The sequence below is a fragment of the Pleurodeles waltl genome, chromosome 5 (assembly GCF_031143425.1).
Source record: "Pleurodeles waltl isolate 20211129_DDA chromosome 5, aPleWal1.hap1.20221129, whole genome shotgun sequence".
Taxonomy (NCBI): Eukaryota; Metazoa; Chordata; class Amphibia; order Caudata; family Salamandridae; genus Pleurodeles; species Pleurodeles waltl.
In genome coordinates this window covers 1,810,905,197-1,810,929,113 of record NC_090444.1, presented here as the reverse complement: position 1 = coordinate 1,810,929,113, position 23,917 = coordinate 1,810,905,197, and the positions used below count along the sequence as shown (strand labels likewise).

At 46.1% G+C, this 23,917-nt stretch overlaps 1 protein-coding gene across 5 annotated transcripts in view; it reads right to left on the bottom strand.

Moving 5' to 3' along the window:
- LOC138296832 (beta-1,3-galactosyltransferase 2-like) overlaps positions 1–23,917 on the bottom strand; it is a 131,754-nt gene that overhangs the window by 22,495 nt on the left and 85,342 nt on the right. For 2 of the 5 annotated variants that reach the window (XM_069236297.1, XM_069236298.1), the window contains one exon: positions 18,086–18,219. The exons of the other annotated variants lie outside the window; for them this stretch is intronic. The gene's annotated coding sequence lies outside the window, so the exon portion shown is untranslated. The remainder of the gene's footprint in view (positions 1–18,085; positions 18,220–23,917) is intronic. 5 annotated transcript variants of the gene reach the window in all.

The following is a 23,917-nucleotide window of genomic DNA, read 5'->3' as shown; positions in this document are numbered from 1 at the left end:
AAACAGGCCAAAAGTGGGGGTAACAAGGCTAGAAAGAGGCTACCTTCCTACAGGGCCTACTTTAGGGGTGACTTATATGTAGATAAAAGGGAGTTTAAGGCTTGGCAAGTACTCTTAAATGCCAAGTCGAAGCAGCAGTGAAACTGCACACACAGGCCTTGCAATGGCAGGCCTGAGACATGGTTATGGGGCTACTTATGAGGGTGGCACAACCAGTGCTGAAGGCCCACTAGTAGCATTTAATTTACAGGCCCTGAACACACGTAGTACACTTTACTAGGGACTTAAAAGTAAATTAAATATGCCAATTGGGTATGAACCAATGTCACCATGCTTTAAGGGAGAGAGCATATGCACCTTAGCACTGGTTAGCAGTGTTAAAGTGTGCAGAGTCCTAAAACTAGCAAAAACTGTGTCAAAACGTGGAGGGAGGCAGGCAAGAAGTTTGGGGTGACCACCCTAAGGCTGTCAGGTCTGACATATGTCCTCCCAGCTGAAAGTGGGGAGAGCTGCCCAACCCCTTGGGAGCTCTCATCGCTAAGGCGGTAGTATCTGGAGAGACCATCAGCATTGGTATGGTCAGTCCCCGGGTGATGCGCCACTGTAAAGTCCATCCCCTGTAGGGAAATGGATCACCTCAAGAGTTTAGGATTTTCACCCCTCATCTGCATGAGCCATCTGAGGACCCTGTGGTCTGTCTGAACCCGGAAGTGAGTCTCATACAGGTATGGTCTCAGCTTCTTCAGTGCCCACACCAAAGCAAATGCTTCTCTTTCAATCACACTCCACCTTTGTTCCTGTGATAATAGCCTTCTGCTAATAAAGACTATCAGTTCGTCTATGCCCTCCATTCAGCTGTGCAAGGACTGCCTCTATGCCATGCTCTGAAGCGTCTGTCTGCACAATGAATTCTTTGGAGTAGTTAGGTGCTTTGAGCATGGGTGACTTGCACATGGCTTCCTTCAGGGATTTAAAGGCTTTCTAAGAAGCCTCTTTCCAATTCACCAACCTAGGTTGCTCTTTGGATGTGAGTTCTGTTAAGGGGGCCTAAAGCACCTCCTTGAGGTGGAGCAGGTGTTCCTCCCAGCTGGAACTATAGACGACAATGTCATCTAGATAGGCTGCGCAGAATGTATCCTTGCCAGCTAAGACCCTGTTAACCAACCGTTGGAAGGTAGCGGGGCACTTTTCAGTCCAAAGGGCATTACTCTGAACTGGTAATGACCCTCAGGAGTAGAAAAAGCAGATCTCTACTTTGCCCCCTCAGTCAAGGTGATCTGCCAGTACCCTGACGTGAGGTCAAAGGTATTGAGAAACTTGGCAGCGCCTAGCCTGTCTACGAGCTCATCAACTCGGGGGATGGGGTGACCATCTGTCTTTGTAGCAGAGTTGAGACCCCTGTAGTCCAGGCAGAATCTAAGCTCTGCCTTGGCACCGGGAGCAGCAGCCTTGGGAACCAACACCACTGGGCTGGACCAGGGACTGCTGGACTTCTCAATCACCCCAAGAGCCAGAATCTTGGCAACTTCCTCCTTGATGCTGGGCCTCACCTTATCTGACACTCTGTAAATGTTATTCTTTACAGGGGGACTGACTGCTTTGTCAATATGGTGGACACACAAGAGTGTGAGCCCAGGGGTGAGGGAGAACAGGGAAGAGAACGGCTCCAATAACTCGTAGCAGTCTCCTCTCTGATGTAGGGTCAGGGAGCCAGAGAGATTGACACCCTCCACTGACCCATCACCTTCTTTGGCAGGGAAAAGGTCTTGGAGAGGCTCCCTCTCCTCTTCCATACCCTCATCTGTCACCAGAAGCATGCTGACTTCAGACCTCTCAAAATGAGGCTTCAGTCTGTTCTGATGGAGCACCCTTAAGGGGTTTCTAGGGGTCTGGAGGTCTACTAAGTACGTGGCCTCCCCCTTCTGCTCCTTGATTTTGAATGTGCAAGTCCACCAGTCCTGGAGAGCCCTAGGCTCTACTAGCTCCATTACCTATACTTTGTCTCCAGGTGAGAGCCGTGCCATTGCTTCATCACCTCTTGACTGGCCTGGCGGTTGCTCTTGGCCTGTTTCCAGAAGCGTTGCATCTGGTTGCGGAGGGCCAGCATGTAACTGACCACATCTTGCGGGGTTTCCTGGGAGCTTGCTCCCCCCTCTTTTACTAGGGTTAGGGGTCCCCTGACAGGATACCCATAGAGAAGCTCAAAGGGGCTGAACCCCACCCCTTTTTGGGGCACCTCTCTATAACCAAAGAGAAGGCATGGCAAGAGGACATCTCACTTACATCTCATGGCCTCAGGCAGGCCTGTGATCATGCCTTTTAGGGTCTTGTTGAACCTTTCCACAAGCCCATTGGTTTGAGGATGGTAAGGGGTTGTGAACCGGTAGATCACCCAACACGCATCCCACATGGACTTCATGAACGCAGACATGAAGTTTGTGCCTCTGTCAGACACAATCTCTTTTGAGAATCCCACAAGGGTAAATATTCCAATCAGAGCTCCGGTCACCACCGGTGCAGCCACTGTCCTTAGAAGGATCACCTCTGGATAGCAGGTGACATGGTTCACTAAACCCATGATATACCTGTTGCCTAGGGCTGCTTTGGGATCCAAGGGGCCAATGACATTGATGCCAACCCTTTCAAAGGGGGTGCCAACGATTGGGAGTGGGACTATGGGGGCCTTGAGCCTTTTCCCTGTCTTCCCACCAGCCTGGCAGGTTGTGCAGGACCTACAGAAAGCATCTGAGGCCATCCGCATTCGGAGCCAATACAAGTGCTTGAGAAGCTTGGCAAAGGTTTTGTCTTGCCCCAAATGTCCCACCAGGGGTATGTCGTGAGCCAGCCCCAGTAGGAAGGCCTGGTAGCACTGGGGGACCACCAGCACATGTGCTGCTCACTGTAAAGGAGATCATTCTCCCAATGGATATGGTGATCGCTAGAGGCTTCACCTACTGCTTGGGCTGCAGCCTGTCACCTCAAGCCCTCAAGAGTGGGGCATTCATTCTGCGCTTTGCAGCATTACTCTCTGGTTGGCCCACCCTCAACTTGCCAGCCAGCAAGCTCAGGCAGGTTACCCAGGGTGGCAATGTCCTTCCCAGTTGGCTCGGGGACCTCCTCCTCTGGGACCCCGTCAACCACTGCTGGAACTTCTGGGGCTGGTTTCCCGCGCCCCTTGCCCCTCTTCTTTGCAGCTGTCTGGGCCATTGTTCCAGGCACCAGACACCCTTGACTCCCTTCCCGGGCAGCCAAGGACTGTGTGGTCATGCAGACCCTCTCCGACAAACCTGACATCTTCAGGTCAGACCAGAGTTCTACCTCTTTCCAGGTAGTATGCTCAAGGTCGTTGCCTAACAGACAATCTTCAGGCATGGCATGACTCACAGCTTCTTTCAGAGTACCAGAGACCACCCACCACTCAAACTGAGCGAGAGCCACAGGTAGGTGAGTCACACGATTGTCAGTGACTAGGACCTGGTGGAATGTACTGGAGACAACCTGATCTGCTGACACCAGCTGACCCCTGACAGTAGTCATACTGGCTCCTGTGTCAGGCAGAGCCTCCACCCTTTGCCCATTAATGGTGACCCACTGCCAATACTTGGAAGTATTGGCAAGCATGTGGGCTTTTGGCACCATTTCCTCATCCCCCAGGGACACTAGGGTTACCTCTATCTGTTCCCCAAAGATATCTGGGACTACCTGCGCCCGAGCGCTATGCTAGCCAACCCTGGTGTCTGCCCTCCAGTGGGGGGCTGTGCCTTCAGTGGATACTTGGAGTCGCCCTTGTAGTGACCATGCTTGGTACACTCTAAGAATTTGGGTACAAACTTCCCTCTCTTGTCAAAGAACCCTGGTTTCTTTTCTGAATCAGGCTGGGACTGGTTACCACCACCCCCTGTGGATTATTTTGGAGGCCTTTTGAGAACTCCTTATTTTTAATTTTTTCTCCCCCCCTCTTTCTTCTGATGGGAACCCTGGCCACCTTTGTGGCAGTCCCCCAGATACATTTTTGGACACTCTGGTAATAACCCAGAGGTCCGCCTCCTTAGCAAGCTTCCTAGTACCAGTCAGCTTACTGTCATCCAGGTGCTGGTGCAACTCTGTAAAACAAACATTGAGCATATGCTCTCTCAGGATCAAACTATACAACCTCACATAGTCATCTACTTTATTGCCCTGCACCCATCCATTCAGTGCCTTACTGGAAAAATCAAAAAAGTCTACTCAAGTTTGTGAGGAGAGTTTAGTGCTGTCCCTGAACCTCTGACGGTACTTCTCAGGGGTCAGCCCAAACTTGGCATTCAAAATGGCCTTCATGGGAGAGTATGTGTTCTGATCCTTTGGGTCTAATGTGAGGAGTGTGTCCCTCCCAACGACTGGAACATGTTTCTACAGACCCGACCCCCAATGATCTTCAGAAACACCATGGGCCATTAGTGCAACTTCATGTTCAGAAAACCATTTATCAATGTCATCTCCCACCACTTAACTAGACACTACTTCTTTGGGCATATGAACCTTTCTTTCTCCAGCAGGTCCTGCATGTATGTTGCCACCATCTCTGCTGGATTCAGACTTTTTAGACTTGAGGTCCAGCTCTTTGAGTCTCAGTTCGTGAGCCAGAAGAAGTTTCTTCTCAGCCAAGGCCCTTTTGGCCTCAGCTTGCTTGGATTCTCTCTTAGCTTTCCTTTCCTCTGCCTCCATGTTTAACCTTGCCAATTGCAATTGGAACTCTCTCTCCTCCATCCTTTCCTTTGTGGTCAGGCCATGACTAGAGACACTGCTCTCTGGTTTAGCAGGGGGCTCAGTTCCAGGGGTAACATCTCCCCCTGCTGGTGGCAATCCTCTGAGGGGCCAACCTCTGGCCCCTCTACCTCAGCATCCTGTTGTGAACGGGCTTCGGCCCAGGCCCTCAGTGTCTTTTGGTACTCCTCCTTCTTGGAGGTACCCCAGGTAGGTACTCCCATCCCCTTGCAGAACCCTTTCAGCTGGCTGACAGTGTATGTCTTCAGCTTTGCTAGGTCGAACTCTTCAGTTCCTACTTGAGGCCCAGCCAGAGACATGTTGTTTGAGGCTTTAGGTTAGAATGTCAATCAAAAAAAATGAAATTGCAGAAAAGAGAAAAAATCCAGTTGACCTTAAACTGTGAAACTGTGGGTAGGTAGTGTATATGTAGTTATTTTATGTTACTGCAAAAGCACAAGTCCTAACCTCACTGCTGATCACCAATGATAGAAATGGGGTCTCTAGTTGGAAGAGTTATACACCCTTGTCCAAATAGGGACCACAATCCCAGTCAGGGTAAGTCACACACAATCCAAATTATCCTGTGCCCACCCTCCGGTAGCTTGGCACTGAGCAGTCAGGCTTAACTTAGAAGGCAATGTGTAAAGTATTTGTGCAATAAATCATGCAATACAGTGAAAACACCACAAAGATACACCACACAGGATCAGAAAAATATATGATATTTATCTAGTTAGACTAAGGTCAATACGATCAAGATTTGATAATCACAAGTTGAAATTTCACTTTTGCAATGATAAGAAGGGTCTTAAGTTCTAAACAAAAGCAACAAATGTCTCTTGCAAGAACAAAGTACCTGGTATGCATCCAAATTACACACACGAAGACCGCAGAGGAGGAGATGCAGGGAAAATGAAGGGTGTGATTAGGATTTCCGGGCGCATGCAGATGATGTGTCGATTCTTTTCCATGGGGCAAGGACTTTGCTTCGAATTGCAGTGCGCTGGCTTGAATCCTCTTTTTGATGCGCGGTCTTTTGATGCCCAGGGACGATGCGTGGAAATCCTGGGCATGCAAGACAAAGTCACAGGTGCTGCGTCAATCCGGTGGCAGATGCGTCTGAATTTCTGTTGCCCGGCAGGCACTGCATCGATTTCTTGGGCAGTAAGTCGGGGTGCATCATTCCGACTCTGCGATACGTTGATCTGGTGGGCTGTGCATCGAAGTTCCGGTCGCAATGCGGATGCTGCGTCGATCTCCACTCGGGGAGCCGGGCTGTGTCGTACCGGTTCGGCAATTTGGTGATCCTTTCACTGCTAGGCAGGCTGTGCGTCGATTCCAGCAGGCTGTGCGTCGATTTTCACCGCACAAGGAGTTTCCTTGCAGAGAAGAAGTCATTTTGGCCCTGAGACTTCAGGAACAGGAGGCAAGCTCAATTCAAGCTCTTGGAGAGCATTTCCCAGCAGAGCCAGAGGCCAGCAAGGCAGCAGGGCAACAGTAAGGTAGCAGTCTTTCACAGCAGAGCAGTCCAGGTGAGTCCTTTGGGCAGCCAGGTAGCTCCTCTTGGCAGGTTGCAGGATCTGGTTCAGAGTGTCTGTCCCAGGAAGTGTCTGAGTTGGTGGAGTCAAGGACCCAGTTTATATACCCCAAAGTGCCTTTGAAGTGGGGGAGACTTCAAAGAGTGGTTTTGAAGTGCGCAAGATCCCCTTTCAGTACAACCCTGTCTGTCAGGGTCCCAGTAGAGGGTTTGGCAGTCCATTATGTGAGGGCAGGCCACTGTCCTTTGAAATGTAAGTGTCAGGCCCTCCACCCTTTCAGCCCAGGAAGGCCCATTCAGTATGCAGATGTGTGCAGGTGTGACTGCGCATCCTGTGTTTGTGGCTGTCTGGGTGAAATGCACAAGGGAGCTGTCAACAAGCCCAGCCCAGTCGTGGATTGGAGACAGGCTGTAAGGCACAGAAGGATTTAAGTGCAGAGAAATTCTCACTTTCTAAAAGTAGCATTTCTAAAATAGTAATATAGAATCCAACTTCACAAATCAGCAGGATTTTCTATTACCATTCTGGGTATACTAAACATGACCTGTCTACCCCTTTCTGATCAGAATCTATCACTCAAACAGTATATGAGGGCAGACCTGATGCTGGCCTATGAAAGGAGCAGGCCTCACAATAGTGGAAAATGAATTTAGGGGTTTTCTACTACCAGGACATATTAAACAGACAGGTATATGTCCTGCCTTTTACCTACACAGCACCCTGCCCTAGGGGTTACTTAGGGCCTACCTTAGGGGTGACATATGTAGAAAAAGGGGAGTGTGAGGCTTGGCAAGGACCTTTAAATGCCAAGTCGAAGTGGCTGTGAAACTGCACACACAGGCCTTGCAATGGCAGGCCTGAGACAGGGTTACGGGGCTACTTATGTGGGTGGCACAACCAGTGCTGCAGGCCCACTAGTAGCATTTAATTTACAGCCCCTGGGCACATGTAGTGCACTTTGCTAGGGACTTACAAGTAAATTAAATATGCCAAGTGAGTATGAGCCAATGTCACCATGTTTTAAGGGAGAGAGTGTATGCACTTTAGCACTGGGTAGCAATGGTAAAGTGCACAGAGTCCTAAAACCAGCAAAAATTGTGTCAAAAGGTGGAGGGAGGTAGGCAAAAAGTTGGGGACGACCACCTCAAGGCTGTCTGGTCTAACAATAAAGATATTGTAAATCACAGAGGAACTTTGTGACTATATAGATGGATGAGACCAAAGGCTGTGTTTTTTATATGGTCTTGGAGCTCTGAGGTGACTTGCAATGTCCTTATTATGTACGTCAGGGTTAATTGTATTGCTTTTAATTCATATTCATACCATCACCCTTCTTACATACTGCTTAAATTCTTGGTGCCTTACTCTTTCATGTTCCTTGCAGACGAGGAACATAAAAGCAAAATCTCTACAGCAAAATCAAACACACCAAAAAGCAGTTAAATTTTTTTTTAAAACAAGATATTAGAATCAGTTTAATGTAAGTCAGGTTAAAGAGCTGGAGTTCAGCCTGTGTAAAAACATAGAGAGAAGATTCTCTCTTTCCTGCAGTGAGCCATTGCAAGGAAAAACATGTTGCCATACATATCTCCTTTATGATAATCTCTTTTTCTTTGTAGAAAAAGATATTAGAATAAGGAAAAGCCATTTCTTTTTTACTCTTCTTGTTTAAACTGTGTGACACACCTTCACTCTGGCTGCAGGCACTAGCCAGTAATCTCAGAAGTCAACTTTAAAAACTAACTACATTTGCAGCTATGTCATGCCTCTATTACAGGTGAACAGCGACATAACAAGTCGCATATCAGAAGGAAATTTGAGACAGGCTTTTATATTGTGAAGCAAGCCTTCTCAGAAACCAACCAGAAAATTTAGAATGCCATCTCACCTGCTATCAGTACCAACACATCCCATGATTCCTTCAAAAAAATAACTAAATCTCCTTCTCTTTCAACAGCATCTCCCAGCTTAAGAAATGTTGTTCCCCATAAAAATTAATATATGATGTCTTGCCCTGTATTCCCCAGATGTCAGGTATAATTATGTTTGAGCGTGCTCGATTCTGAGCTCTACTGTATTGAGGCATCCTAATCTCATTAATTCAAAGCTATGGCTAAAGTTTTTGCTGCTGACCTATATAAAGCGCTCTGAAACTGTTCGGGTCTGGTTCATGCTATATAAGACTGCAAAAATAACATTTAGAAAAAATAAAAATAAATAAAAATGTGCAGATTGCAGACTCCTAAATATATAGCAAAAATACAACATTATGGACAATATAAGGAAACAGCAGTCACTGATGAGTGCTCTGACCACATAGACGAACATAGTCTGAGTTCCTTAATATGGTAATGGAAATCCAAGGTGACTTGAAATATCCTTAAATGTTCAACAGAGGGTAATTTATTCCTTATAATCCACTGCCATGCCAACACCCTTCTTACAAGCCCCTTAAATCATTGAAGTCTTTCTCTTTCATATGAAAGAGGTAGTTTGGTAGCTGACATGAAGAACAAAAAAGGAATCTAGGGGCAGATTTATCATTGTTTTGCATAACCCTTCGACGTAGGACAACTGGAGAACTAGAACCAGACTTACCAAGCCATGCAGGGCCATCTTTCGTGGTCCTGTGTGACTAGGTAAATCTGGTGTAATGCAAGGCAGCTGTGCGTTACACTGGTGGTGGAGGCATTACATGGGTGGAGTGTGGGTGTTCCCACTCATCCACCCATGCAGTCTGAGGCATTCCCAGATTTACCAACGCTAGGAGATCTGGAAATGCATCAGAAATGTACACCTTCCCACCAAGTGCGCATGCAGGAGAAATGTCTTTATTTCTCCTCATTGTTTCCTCTTGCCACAATAAATGGGGGATTTGCATTCTGCAGCACACTTAAAAAGAGGAAATTGTCTCTAAGAATTGCTCTTGTGCAGGAAGGTGTCCCATGACATGCGCAAAGCTGCCTGTGTTGGTGCTAGGCAGCTCTGAGTGTGCCAGTGCAAGGAGAGGACAGATACGTGCCATATAATGGTAAATATGGCGCATCCCACCCACTCCTTTTCACGCAGTGCAGCTTGTTGTCTTGCTGTGATCCATTACGTGAAAAAAAGATAAATATGTGCTCTTGTGGGAAAATGATTTGAATAATTGAATTATTTTAAGGTAAGTCAGGTTGAAAAAAGTGCTGAGGCTCAGAATGTGTAGATAAAGTTTGGCAATGCCAGTTGGTCCCACTTACCTTTACATACAACCGAGAAGAATTTGCATCCCAAAGAGTAAGTAGACCGATGCTGTAGCATCCACAATGGGGCTGCAATTTTTCTTTTGAAGTGCCACTAGGTGGCACTGAAATGCAGCAAACTAGTTGCGTTTAAACGTGGATCTGACTTCTTAGATGCAATGTTGTGTTTTGCGCAGGACGAAATGACGAATCTATTGACAACAGAACCAAAGGCTCATGTGCTCAGATCAAACAGAGAACCGGAAGAAAGTCACAAACAAGAGCAGGGTGACTGAGAAAGTCCTCCGCCTGCTTCTTCACCCTCTGCATGCTCCGCAAGATCTTCCGCTGGATCCCCGCCGACACCAGAAAAACCGTGACCCACGCCCTCGTCACGAGCCCCCTGGACTACGGCAACACCCTCTATGCTGGGACCACCGCTAAACTCCAAAAACGCCTGCAACGTATTCAAAACGCCTCGGCCCGCCTCATCCTCGACGTACCCCGCAACAGCCACATCTCCGCACACCTGAGACACCTGCATTGGCTCCCACTCAGCAAAAGGATCACCTTCCGACTTCTCACCCACGCACACAAAGCCCTCCACAACAAGGGACCGGAATACCTCAACAGACGCCTCAACTTCTACGTCCCCACCCGCCCCCTCCGCTCCTCTGGCCTCGCACTCGCTGCCGTCCCTCGCATCCGCCGCTCCACGGCGGGTGGAAGGTCCTTCTCCTACCTGGCAGCCAAGACCTGGAACACCCTCCCCACCAGCCTCAGGACCACCCAGGACCACTCCGAATTCCGGAGACTCCTCAAGACCTGGCTTTTCGAGCAGCAGTAACCCCCCCCCCCCCAGCACCTTGAGACCTGCACGGGTGAGTAGCGCGCTTTATAAATGTTAATGATTTTATCCTATCTTGAGCAAAGACTGGCTCCCTGGGGAGCTGAATATAAACCTGACAGACAGCTGGAGCTGTTTGTAGCAAGACCACAAAAAATGCAGAGAGATTTTATTTGTCCTCTAATGACCTATAGTGTGTAAAAAAATAAACATGTTTCCATAATTATCTCCTCTCTGCTCATCTTTGCTTGTTTCATAAAAAAACATATCAGAAATAAAAGCTAGTTTTAATTGTGTTCATTAAACGAAAGCTATCATTGTCTGTGACCTGCTTTTCACCCTGGCTGCTGGCTCTGGCAGCAGGCCTTCTGAGGTCAGAACTAAACTGTAATTACTTATTGCAGTTGAGTATCTACTTCATTCTTTTATTACATGTGACTAGAGACTTCACAAGTTGCCTGTATTAGGGATATTAGAGAAGGGCTTTTATACAGGCGTTGCAGGCTCCCAGGTATTTATAAACAGAATAATATTACAAGCCTGTGTGAGTCACTAGAAAAAGGCAGGCATGAGTGGATGCACTGTCATCTAACAGTACCCTAACTTACATGGAACGTGCATGAGTTCTGTGCAGTCTACTGGGAAGTATATCCCTATATTCATGTTATAAATGAGAGAATTCTACTGGTGCTCCTAGAAAGCTGCAACTCAAGGGATTTTAAAAAGTCATAATCGTCATTAGAATCTTTAATGCTTGGGGGATTATAGCGACTGACACCAAGTTCACAACATTCCCATATAGCTTACACCACTAAAATGCATCGTCGCTTGGCGCAGAAATAATATATTTTGCATAGTCTGCACTATTTTCCTGCTCTTTTTACACAACGGTTACCAGCAGGTGGAACCCAACAAACACTGTTGGTGAGTTGGTACACTCATGGATGCTTTTTATTAGCAAAACCAAGAAGTGAATGCAATGTCCAAAATACTTCAAAGTTCTTCTTCATGTGTTGCAAAACAAACAATAACAGGAGATTTGAAGACTTATTTTCCACACACTGGACAGCCTTTGAATGAAGTGAGGAGACAAACAAACTCAGCCACACAATCCAATATTTCTGTGCTGCTGGGCTCTATGCTAACCCCTGGATAACATGAGTGGCACTGCGGTAGGAAGTAATCTTACCTGGCATTTGCAGTGCTAAGAAATTAATACTAATGTGGTGGCAAATGCTATATAAATAATACATTGTTATTGTAACTTCATGTATCTTCTGGTTTCCATTTTCATTCAATGATAAACAGTGGCAGCTGGTAAAATTAGAAAGTGGTGGGACGTAAAGGTTTGTGATGAGTGCCAGGTGGTGAGCGAGCATAGCGAGCCTGACAGCTGCAACGTGGTGGAGGAGGTTATCCCTCCCCCTGTGAATTATTTTTAAAAAAGAGTGGGCAAATGGTGCATTTTTAAGCAAATGTGAGGAAGCAAGAAAGTTAATAAAGCAATTGTGAAAGTGTAGTTATGGCATCAATAGGAGAGATTTCTTATGATGACATAGGTAGCTGCTTATTCAATATAACCACAGAACTTCATAACAGACTTTGAGATAACAATGCTGAGTACCTCACAGATTTTTTTATTTATTGATATACCTTTATAAATTAAATCTACTGGGGAAATACAAGTTATTGCGATTTGTCAGACTGGACACAATGAGACAGCAAGGAATCAACATTAATAGGCAATAGGGCATCCCACAAGGCACTGTGTGTAGGAGGCTGGCCTGGTATGTAGTGGGTACTAGAGGTACTTACACCTTATGCCAAGTCCAGTTATCCCTTATTAGCGTATGTAGTCAGTGTTTAGAAGCCAGGGCTCTTTAGTGGTAGTGTGGATGAGCAGCCAAGGCCTAACTAGGAGACATGCAAAGCTCATGCAATATCACTATAGTCACACAGTACATACACACATGAAAGAAAATACTCAGTGGTACATAAATAAAGGTGCTTTATTTTGGTGCCACACTTGCCAAATATACCTTAGAGACTATACTCCTTTAGGAGGTAGGTAATATACACAGCATACACACCAGTATCCAAAAACAGGTAAGTAAACAGTTAGAAAACAGTGCAAATAGTGAAAATCACAATAGTTAGAAATAGGCCTGGGGGAACACAAACTATATACTAAGAAAATGGAATGCGAATGTTGGTTTCCCACCTAGGCAAGTGTAGTGTGTGGAGGGACCCTGGGAGTATTAGAAAACACCAAAGGTAAGTAATAGAACCCACCCCAGAGCCCAGGAAAGTAGGAGTAAATCACAAGAACATTCCTACTACACAGAAGAAAACGAGAAAGATATTGCAGTAACCAGAAGAGACTGCAAGATACCAACAGTGGATTCCTGGACCTGAAGACCTGTGGAATAAGGGGACCAAGTCCAAAAGGCACAGAGGAGTCCAGGAAGAACAGGAGGTCCCTGCTAACCTGGATGAAGGTGCAAAAGTGGAACCACTGGTGAAGAACAAAAGTCAGTACTGCACCCAGAAAATTAGATGTGGGTTCCTGGTTGGTGCAGATGATGTCCCATGCCGGATGGATGATTGCAGTCTGGTTTGTGTCCCTGGATTACGCCAACAAGCGTTGGCAAACGCAAAGCTTGTGGTTGAAGGAAAATGGTGCTGCCCGGGACCAGGTCGACTCAACCCAGGAGTGAGAGTCAGAAGGGGCCCTCAGCAGTCCAGAGAGCCCTCAGAAGACCAAGCAGCGTGACCAGGAGTCCAATAAGACAAGGACAAAGAAGGTGCAAATGGAGGCCCGCGTAGCATTATAACAAAGGGTCCCAAGCCGCCGGAGAACTTCGCAGGAGTGCAGGGGGCTGGAGCTGTGCTGGGCACGAAAACATTTGTGGAAGGTTGCACACAAGCCTTGGCAACTGCAAATCACGCGGTGCACGGGAGTACTGTCTTGCGTGGGGAGGCAAGCTCTTACCTCCACCAAAGCCGGACAACTGGACGTCAGGACCATGAGGACCACTTCAGTCCACCACCCGTGTTGCTGGATCCAAGCACTTTCCCAGGAGAGGGGACCCAAGCCACCGTTCATCGCTGCAGAGGGTACCTGCTGGAACAGGGAGGTGATACCTTCACTTCTACGGAGACTCCTTCGCTCTTCTGGTGCAGGCTGAAGACTGGATGCCCTCTGAGGATGCACAACTGGGAAACAGTTGAAGTTGCTGGCAGGAGCTGAAGATACAATGTTGCAGAAGTCATCCTGGCTTCTCTGTTGCAGTTTTGGAGAGTTCCTGGAGGTCCAGACACAGTTTCTTTGGTGAGAAGGTGAAGTAAAGGATGCAGAGTATTCCTGCTGGAGTTTTGCAATCCGAATATGAAGAACCACCCCAAGGAGAGATCCTAAATAGCCCTAAAAGGGGGATTGGTCACCTAAACAGGTAAGCACCTATCATGGGAAGTCTCTGACGTCACCTGCTGGCACTGGCCACTCAGATGCTCCCAAAGTTCCCTAACCATCCTGAAAACAAGATGGCAGAACCCAGGGACCCTCTGGAGGAGCTCTGAGCACCACCCCTGGAGTGGTGATAGAAATGGGAGTGGTCACTCCACTTTCCTTTGTTCAGTTTCGTGCCAGAGCAGGGACTCGGGGTCCCTGAACCGGTGTAGACTGGATTATGCAAGGAGGGCACCATTTGTGCCCTTCAAAGCATTTCCAGAGGCTCTGGGAGGCTACCCCTCCCATGCCTGTAATACCTATTTCCAAACGGACCGGGTGTAACATCCCTCTCCCAAAGGAAATCCTTTGTTTCTGCCTTCCTGAGCTTGAGCTGTACAAGCAGCAGGAGGGCAGAAACCTGTCTGAGGTATGACAGGAACTGGGGCTGCTTAGGAAACCTCAGAAGGCTGGTATGGCAATACTGGGGGTCCTCTAAGGAGCCCCCAGAGTGCATGGAATTATACAACCAATGCTTGGAAAAGCCTTGGGGTATGATTTCAACATGTTTGACACCAAACTTGGCCATATTCGGAGTTACCATTATGTAGCTAGACAAAGGTGGTGACCTATGTGTGGTACACAAACAAAATGGCGTCCCCGCACTCACAAAGTCCTGGAAAATGGTCCTGGACGACATGGGAGCACCTTTGCTAGTGCAGGGGTGCTCTCACACACAGGTACTCTGCACCTAACCTTAAGGGCTGGATGGCCTAATATATAGGTGACTTATGAGTGACCTGTGCAGTGTAAATGGCAGTGTAAGGGTGCATCCACCATTTCATACAGGCTGCATTGGCAGTTGCGTAGAAACCTTTGCATGGGCTCCTTATGGGTGGCAAAATAAATTCTGCAGCACATAGAGATCCCCTGGAACTCCAATGCCCTGGGTACCTAGGTACCATATACTAGGGACTTATAGGAGGTGACCAGTGTGCAAATTGTGATGAAATACTGGGTTACCAGTATGCGGTGACAACATTTAGAGGAGAGAGAGCATAAGCACTGGGGTCCTGGTTAGCAGGATCCAGTGACACAGTCAGACACACTGACATTCAGGCTGAAATTGGGGGTAACATGCCAAAAAGATGGTACTTCTCTACACTGTGTGTCTCATTCAGAGGATGAAGAAATATGATCACATCTCCCCTATCCTGGTGCAACTACAGTAGCTCCCCTTGCTAGTCCACTACATCCTCAAAACCAGCGGCATCATTTACAAACATTGCAAATGATGCAGCTGTTGTTTGTAGTAGTGTTGTAGTAGTGGCCTAGCAAAGCCACATGACCTGCTGCAGCTCCTCTCTTATCTTCACATGCTAACAAAGTTATAAGACAATAAATGTGTCTTTTGGATCAGATAGCAATTGCAAAAGTCTGTATGAAACCAAGCAACGTAATGAAAGAGGTGCTGCTAAAACAAAATCATAAAATAAGGAACTCTGTGACGTCTCAAATGCTCAGTATTGCGTTTCAGGCAACCATATGGTAAATTTTAGACAGACTGAAGTCAGGCATGCACCAATGATTTCAGTGGCCCCAAAATCTGTGAAGCAGATGAGGAACAAGTGAGCAGGTCACAACCTGCCACCATTGAAGTAATGTTAGGATTGACACATTATTCACTTTTTGTAGACAAATCAACACGTCAGTCTTCAATAGCTGCAAACTTCTCAAGAACTTGAATATTAAAGTCTGTGATTCTCTTAACAAGGCTTCCCTTTATATTGAGCATTGCCGAAACATTTAGGCCCTCATTATGACATTGGCATTAAATGCCGTTTACCGCTGCAGTGGTGAAAATCCGTTCGCCCTATTATGACACGCCCACACAAAACCAACAGAATACTGCCACATGCACAAATACGCCAGCTCAATTGTCAGTGGTAAAGTGTCAGTATGAACACCCATACTGTTACGCCAACAAAACAACACCCACCACATTATGACCCACGAATCACCACGGCGGACATTCAATGGTGGTAAACCACTGGTGATACACACCGCCGCGCTCAGAATGGCCACCCAAATACAAACCAACACAACATTGGCCAAAACTAAAATCACACACCTGACACTGATACACACACCACACACACACCCACCCACATCACCATAAAACACACACCCACATTACCCACAATCCTTTATGAACACCAATAATGTCACAAGACTAACACGAAAACCACTGAGACAACTACACACACACACCACAAACACCCATCCATCCGTCACGCACCGCACATCCCACACCCCACAACATCACTTAACACCCTCTGCACAACACACACCACACAACACCCATGTTCCCACTAAGGCACCCCCATTTCACTGATGAGGAGTTGCGGGTCATGGTGGAGGAAATAGTCAGGGTAGAGACACAGCTGTTTGGAGCACAGGTACAGCAAATATCCATTGCCAGGAAGATGGAGTTATGGCGGAGAACCGTGGACCGGGTGAACGGCGTGGGACAGCATCCAAGAACAAGGAATGACATCAGGAAGAGGTGTAACGACCTACGGGGGAAGGTATGTTCCGTGGCAGCAAGGCACCAGCTCGCCATCCAGAGGACTGGCGGTGAACCCCACCTCCTCCCCCACAGCTCACAGCATGGGAAGAGCAGGTCTTGGCAATACTGCATCCTGAGGAACTCACTGGAGTAGCCAGAGGACTGGACACTGGTGAGTCAATATTTACAACTAATCACCCCCAATACCTTTATGCCATCATACCCCCTCACCCTCACTCCCATCACTCCATTCCATCCCACACACTGCACCTACATACCTGACTAACCCCAATGCCAAGCCCTGCGTGATATACCAATGCATGGACAGCCCTCCCAGCCCTGCATGTACACCCATCACCAAAGCATGCACAGCATGGAGAACTAACAATCCCACAATACATCACCATACACAAACAAAGGTGGCAGGGCAACTGCAACAATAGAGGGGAAAGCTAGGGATGGACAATATGTCGCAGACATGAAGTATAATACACCACTTACATCCCCACAGGTGCCCCAGCCAATCTCAGAGGCGAGGAGGTGTCACGACTATCCAGTCACCCAACAGAAGATGTCCCCAGTGATGACAGTAACTCAGGACTTCAGGATCTGGATAAACTACCTGGTCCATCAGGGACCACTGGTCAGTTGGCCATCCCAGTCCACTCACAGTCCACAACACAGAGCCTCCACCCACTATCTAACACCACAGCACCCACCCAACATCCCCACACCTCTGTCCCCAGGACACATCAATCAGCATTGTTCCCACCTGTACATGGACCCCAGACCACACCTCACCCCCAAGACAATCAGGGACCTGGGGTCAGTAGTAGTGGGCACACCGTTTAGGGGACACAGGCACAGGGGAACAGGGACACTGGGAGAACCGCTATGTGCCAGGGGGAGGACAGGGCCTGGGAACCGACTCTCTAGGAGGCACTCACTAATGTCCTGGGGGCTTACCAACAATTCCAGGACAAAATGGGCCGCATCCTTAGCAACATGCAGGAGAACAAGCGGCTGCAGGAGGTACACCATCAGGAGATCAGGGAGGATTTGCAGGCCCTCAACACCACCATGGTCTCCATAGCATGGGTGCTGGCAGATATGGCCAACATCATGAGGGAATGGACATCACAAAAGCGGGCCCCTACCACTAGCCAGTCTACTGCCCAGCCCACCACTTCCACTGCAGCTAGTGGGCAGGAGGCTCAGCCACAGGACCCACAGGCCCCAGCACCCCTCTCCCTGCAGAAGGAAACCATCCCGCAAACGTTCCCTACGACCCAGACAGAAGCCAGAGACACTTGTCAAGACCAAGAACACTGCCAGGAAATGAGACCCTCTGTTAGGGTTTGTGCACAGCAAAGAGCATGTCCCCTCTCACTGCACTAGTGGGTTCTGTAATAGCTCCCTTTTAAACTTACTATTCAAACCCTTTCTTGTTATCTCACCTTCCCCCCCCCTTAGGCTTCTGTGTATGTTGTTTAATGTGCTGTTTTGTTTACACATTGGGCCTTGCTTTTACCAAGGCTTCTTTAAAACACTCCTCCTTAGGCCATGTGTTAATTCAACTCATTTGCATAATAACTGAAACTCTGCACACCTTTCAAGAACATGTGCAGCATGTGAGGACCACACCCAGCCCTGTCTATAAAAGGCAGCCCCCGAGCCTCACCCAGTGCTTGTGCTCGTCTACCTCCCGCTTACCTGAGAACAGATCCCTCGGCGCTGGCACTCCTGCTCTCTACAGACTTTCATTGGCTTCAATGCGCGCAGCTGCTGGCTCTTCCTTCTTCTGGTTTCCGGTTCCTCCTTGCCTCAGCCTCTCTCCTACAAACAACCTGCAAAAGAGAAAGAAGACAAGGTTAGACTGATCAGTATCTCTTGCCAGCAACAAGTAAGTGCAAAACTTTTTATTACCTGAAGGAACTTTGACAACAATTTCTGGATTCGTGTGTGGACGGTTTGAAGCAAGATACCTTCCACGAACATTGTGATTCAGGCTCTTTGTTGCAAGAATACCTTGCGGAGCTTTGTGAAACAAACATTGTTTTTTTTTTATGGAACTTTTAAGAATCGAACAGTGGAAACCATTAACAGCAAGGCAAACAGTAAATCAAGGACTTGCACAAATTACATGCTGTATTTTGATGTAAAAGTACAGTATTTGTTTTCCAAAAGATTCTGGAGATATGGGAAAAGTGAGTCTGCTATTGGGAATTTAGGCTTTAGTTATATTAAGATGAATGTTTGATATTGGTAATTCTGATAACGGTATTTGTTTAATGTTTTAGAAGCTTTACAGTAATAGAAAGCACATCCCAGAGCAGTAACACATTCCAAACCTGGAAACTCGAGACCAGGATCCAAGAGGTACTTTTAGAAGAGAATTTCTAATAAATAAAGGGATAGTCAGGAACCCATTTAGGAATAGGTTGCACTTATCTGTTCTTTGTTTATGTTTCATTAGGCACCAGTTTCTACGGAAGTCAGAAAGGGCCGCAGATTTGTGCAGCACTTCAACAGTGGAAACGCAAGAACAGTGTTGTCTCTCTTTTTTTATTTTATCCACTTCCCCCCTACCCTTGAGCTTCTGTTCTTAGTGCACTGTGTTAAAAACTAGTGTGCTGGAACAAGCAGTTTCAGGGTGGGGTCGGATTGTCTTCAACCTCCATCAGAACTGAACAAGAACTCAGGTGAGCTGGGCTTTGACAGAAGCACAAGCCTTAAAAAAATTCAGTTCTGGTGGACGATGAATACCGGGGAAGAAATAGAGGGCATTGACGTCACGGATATGGCGCAGGCCCTAAATGAGGACTTGGCTCATAATGAATCAGTGTCTGGCATCTTACAACATATGCAAGAGGAAATAGAGAGATTAAAGATGGAGAATACCTCTTTAAAACAGGATTTAAGCAGGTATAAATTTAGGGGATCTCAGTGGAACACAGCTTTTACGCCTTTGTTTAAAACCACCTCAGAGACAGGGGCGCCATCAAAACATACAACTTTGCCTCCCCCAGTTGAGGTTACTGTTAATGTTCCTAATGCTGTGCCCTTAGCAGCACCTGAACGTTTTCATGGAGATAGTAACAAATTCCATGTTTTTATCCATCAATGTCAATTACACTTCGTTTGTAAGCCACAACAGTTCCCTACTGATGCTACGAAAGTGGCATTCGTCTTGTCTTATTTGGGTGGCACAGCAGCCAATTGGTCAATTCCTTTCGTGGATAGAGATGATCCCATCCTCCATAATTGGAATCAATTTAAACGTACCATGACCAGCCTTTTTGCAAAACACACTTTCATGCAGGCAAGTGATAATGAGCTTTTAAATCTTAAACAAGGTAACAAGGATTTATTGACCTATCTCACTAGTTTTAATCGTTTACTCACCGAGACACAGTGGCCAGAAGGAAAGCGTGTCTCCCTTTTTTATAAAGGTTTGAGAGACGAGTTAAAAGACGCGCTGGCTCATATCGTTGATTTGCCAGAAGACTATTCGGACTTTGTAGATTTAGTTGTGAAATTAGAACATAGACTAGGAGAAAGAAAGGGAGATAAATACAAACTGGAATCACGGTTAACTTTTATTAAACACGAGAAGAAAGACACAGATAATAAACTCCCTGAACCTGAGCCTATGCAAATAGGGACACTCAGAGGTCCACTCACATCAGAGGAAAAAGAAAGAAGGAGAAAACTTCAATTATGTTTATATTGTGGCAGGGCAGGTCACTTTGCCAGAGAATGTCCAGTAAAGCCTAAAACTCCACAAAAGGGTGCTGTTTCCTCCACCTCCTCAACTGAATCGGGAAACGATTAAGCTCGACAAGGGGAGAGGTTACTTGTTCGAGAAAACATCTTAATCAAACCTCTAATGCTGCAGCCTTCATGGTACCGCACATTCCTAGACATTTCATAATTCAGGTCGTTTTAATTGTTACTACCCAAGTGAGGCATTCTCTCCCTGTCCTACTGGACTCAGGCGCGACAGGAAATTTTGTGGATAATAAGTTAGCTGAAAACTTAGGACTTCCTATGTGCCTAAAGCCTTGTCCAGAAGCAGTATGTGCAGTGGATGGGTCAGAATTGACCTCTGGATTAATCACAAAACAAACAAGTCCACTTGTTATGGTCTGTCAGAACGGGCACACAGAGGTGATTAGCTTTGATCTGATAGATACTCCTAATTTTGGTTTGATTCTCGGGGTACCCTGGTTAACAACTCATAACCCAAAAATTGACTGGGTGAATAGAACTGTTACTTTGGATTCCTCTTTCTGTAGAACCAATTGCTATCAAGAAGCAGGTACAGAACAGAGCACAGTATTACACTGTGCTAGTGTTACACAAGATGAACCAAGTCTCCCTCCTGAATATTCTGACTTTAAAGACGTCTTTGATCCAGTAAAGGCTAGTGTGCTGCCCCCACATCGGTCTTATGACTGCCGTATAGATCTTATCCCAGGGGCCCCTTTACCTAATAACAGAGTATATGCTTTGACTGACGAAGAAACCAAATACTTAAGAACCTACCTAGATGACCTACTACAGTCTGGGTTCATCCGTCATTCCACATCTCCGGTATCATCTCCACTCTTTTTTATCCCGAAGCCGGATAAATCCCTGCGCGCGTGTATCGATTATAGAGGACTAAATAAGGCTACAATAAAGAATAAATATCCTCTTCCTCTAATACCTGTGTTGTTGGATCAATTAAGACATTCTACTGTATACACTAAACTAGATCTGCGGGGAGCTTACCACCTGGTCCGAGTAAAAGAGGGGGATGAGTGGAAGACAGCTTTCAAGACAAAGTTTGGTTTATTTGAGTACACAGTAATGCCCTTTGGGTTATGTAATGCCCCTGCGGCCTTTCAGTTCTTTATAAATGAGGTCCTACACGAATTCCTGGACGTTTGTGTCATAGTATACATAGACGACATCCTCATTTACTCTAAGAACTCAGAAGAACATACCCAACATGTTCGTGCAGTATTATTAAAGTTAAAAGAAAATCATCTTTTTGCTAAGTTAGAAAAGTGTACTTTTAATGTCAGCAAGGTGGACTTTTTAGGATACTGCCTGTCACCTCAAGGAATAACTATGGATGTAAAGAAAATCAGTGCTATTGCTGATTGGCCAGAACCATCCTCTGTAAAAGATATTCAGAAATTTCTGGGTTTCGCCAATTTTTATAGGAGGTTTATTGCACATTTTGCAGACATTGCGGCCCCAATAACTACCTTGTTGCGGAAAGGGCAACGATTTCTTTGGACTGATGAGGCGGCACACGCCTTTCAACTCCTAAAACAAAAGTTCACTTCAGCCCCAATTCTGAAACATCCTGATCCTGACTTGCCCTTTTTTGTTGAAGCGGATGCTTCACAAGTAGCTTTAGGAGGAGTTCTCTCTCAACGAGATATAGTAGATGGCCAGTTACATCCTATAGCCTTCTATTCCAAAAAGTTATTACCAGCTGAACAAAATTACACTGTGGCTGAAAGGGAACTACTAGCTATCAAAGTAGCCTTTTCAGAATGGAGGCATCATTTAATGGGAGCCAAGTACCCAGTTACAATCTTTTCTGACCATAAGAACCTACAGTTTTTTGGATCACTTAAAGCACTAACACCACGTCAGATGCGCTGGTTAAATTTTTTTAGCACATTTGACTTTGTTATAACCTATAGACCAGGTGCACAACAAATTCAATCTGATGTGTTATCTAGATACGGACATACCTCAGACATGAAACAAGATAAAATAGGAGAACCCATTATTCCTCCCCAAAAGTTTTTGGCACCAGTACAACAGAAGGATTTCATCACAGATCTATATAATGCACACATGCAAATAGCACCTCAGGATTGGTTAAAGGATTCCCATAACACAATACAACGAGGTTTATTGTATCACGACAACATGCTGTTAGTGCCCACCTCTGAATTACAAACACAGGTGATAATTTGGCATCACGCCTCACCATTGGCAGGTCATCCTGGTTGGGTAAAAACCCTGGAAAATGTGCAAAAACACTTTTGGTGGGACACTATAAGAAAGGACATTAAGCAATTTGTCACTACCTGTCCAATTTGTGCAAGACATAAATCTTCTCATAAGGCCCCTGACGGCTTGTTAATACCAATGCCAACACCCAAGCAACCTTGGCACACTGTGAGCGTAGACTTTATTGTAGGCTTACCACCTGTAAAATCCTTCACAACAGTGTTGGTTATAGTGGATTTTTTATCTAAAATGGCACATTTTGTACCATTACGGAAATTACCCACGGCGGCAGAATTTGCCGATATTTTTATAAGGGAAATTGTGCGTTTACATGGTTTGCCAAGCAAAGTGGTGTCAGATCGAGGGAGCCAGTTCAACTCTAGATTTTGGAAAAAATTATGTGAAAAACTGAAAATAGATGTGGCATTATCCACTGCTTTCCACCCAGAGACAGATGGACAGACTGAACGACTGAACCAAACCTTACTTCAAACGCTACGTTGTTTATTGGCTGATTATTCTAGTGAATGGTTGGAAGCTCTCCCTGTAGCGGAGTTTGTTTATAATAATACTGAGCATTCAGCTCTACTTTGCTCACCATTCTATTTCTTGCAGGGGTATCATCCAAGAGCTATACCCATTTTGTTAGAAGAGTCCCTGTTGCCTACAGTAACGGATAGACTAACGAGGTTAGGTGACATACAAGACAAAGCCAGGAAACATTTATTAAAGTACAGGGAAAGCATGAAAAGACAAGCAGACAAACACAGATCTGAGGCCCCAATGTATAAAATTGGTGACAAGGTATGGCTCTCCACAAAGAACCTAAACATAGAGGGATCCCGAAAGCTGCAACCACGTTTCATTGGACCCTTTAGTATAACTGCCATAGTAAACCCGGTAACAGTAAAATTAGATTTACCAAAAGAATATCCAGTACATACTACATTCCATGTGTCCTTGCTTAAGCCGTACAACCCAAAAACCCGACCTGAACCACCACCTCCACCCATACCAATTAAGGGAAATCTAGAATATGAAGTGAAAAGCATAAAAGACTCAAAAAGAATTAGTGGACGTCTGTTTTATTTAGTAGAATGGAAAGGATATGATGAATCTGAGAATTCATGGGAACCAGCATCATATGTACATGCCCCACAGCTGATTAGACGGTTTTATTTAAAAAACCCAGGAAAACCCCGTCCTGTAGGAGGGCCTTTGAGGGGGGCAACTGTTAGGGTTTGTGCACAGCAAAGAGCATGTCCCCTCTCACTGCACTAGTGGGTTCTGTAATAGCTCCCTTTTAAACTTACTATTCAAACCCTTTCTTGTTATCTCACCTTCCCCCCCCCTTAGGCTTCTGTGTATGTTGTTTAATGTGCTGTTTTGTTTACACATTGGGCCTTGCTTTTACCAAGGCTTCTTTAAAACACTCCTCCTTAGGCCATGTGTTAATTCAACTCATTTGCATAATAACTGAAACTCTGCACACCTTTCAAGAACATGTGCAGCATGTGAGGACCA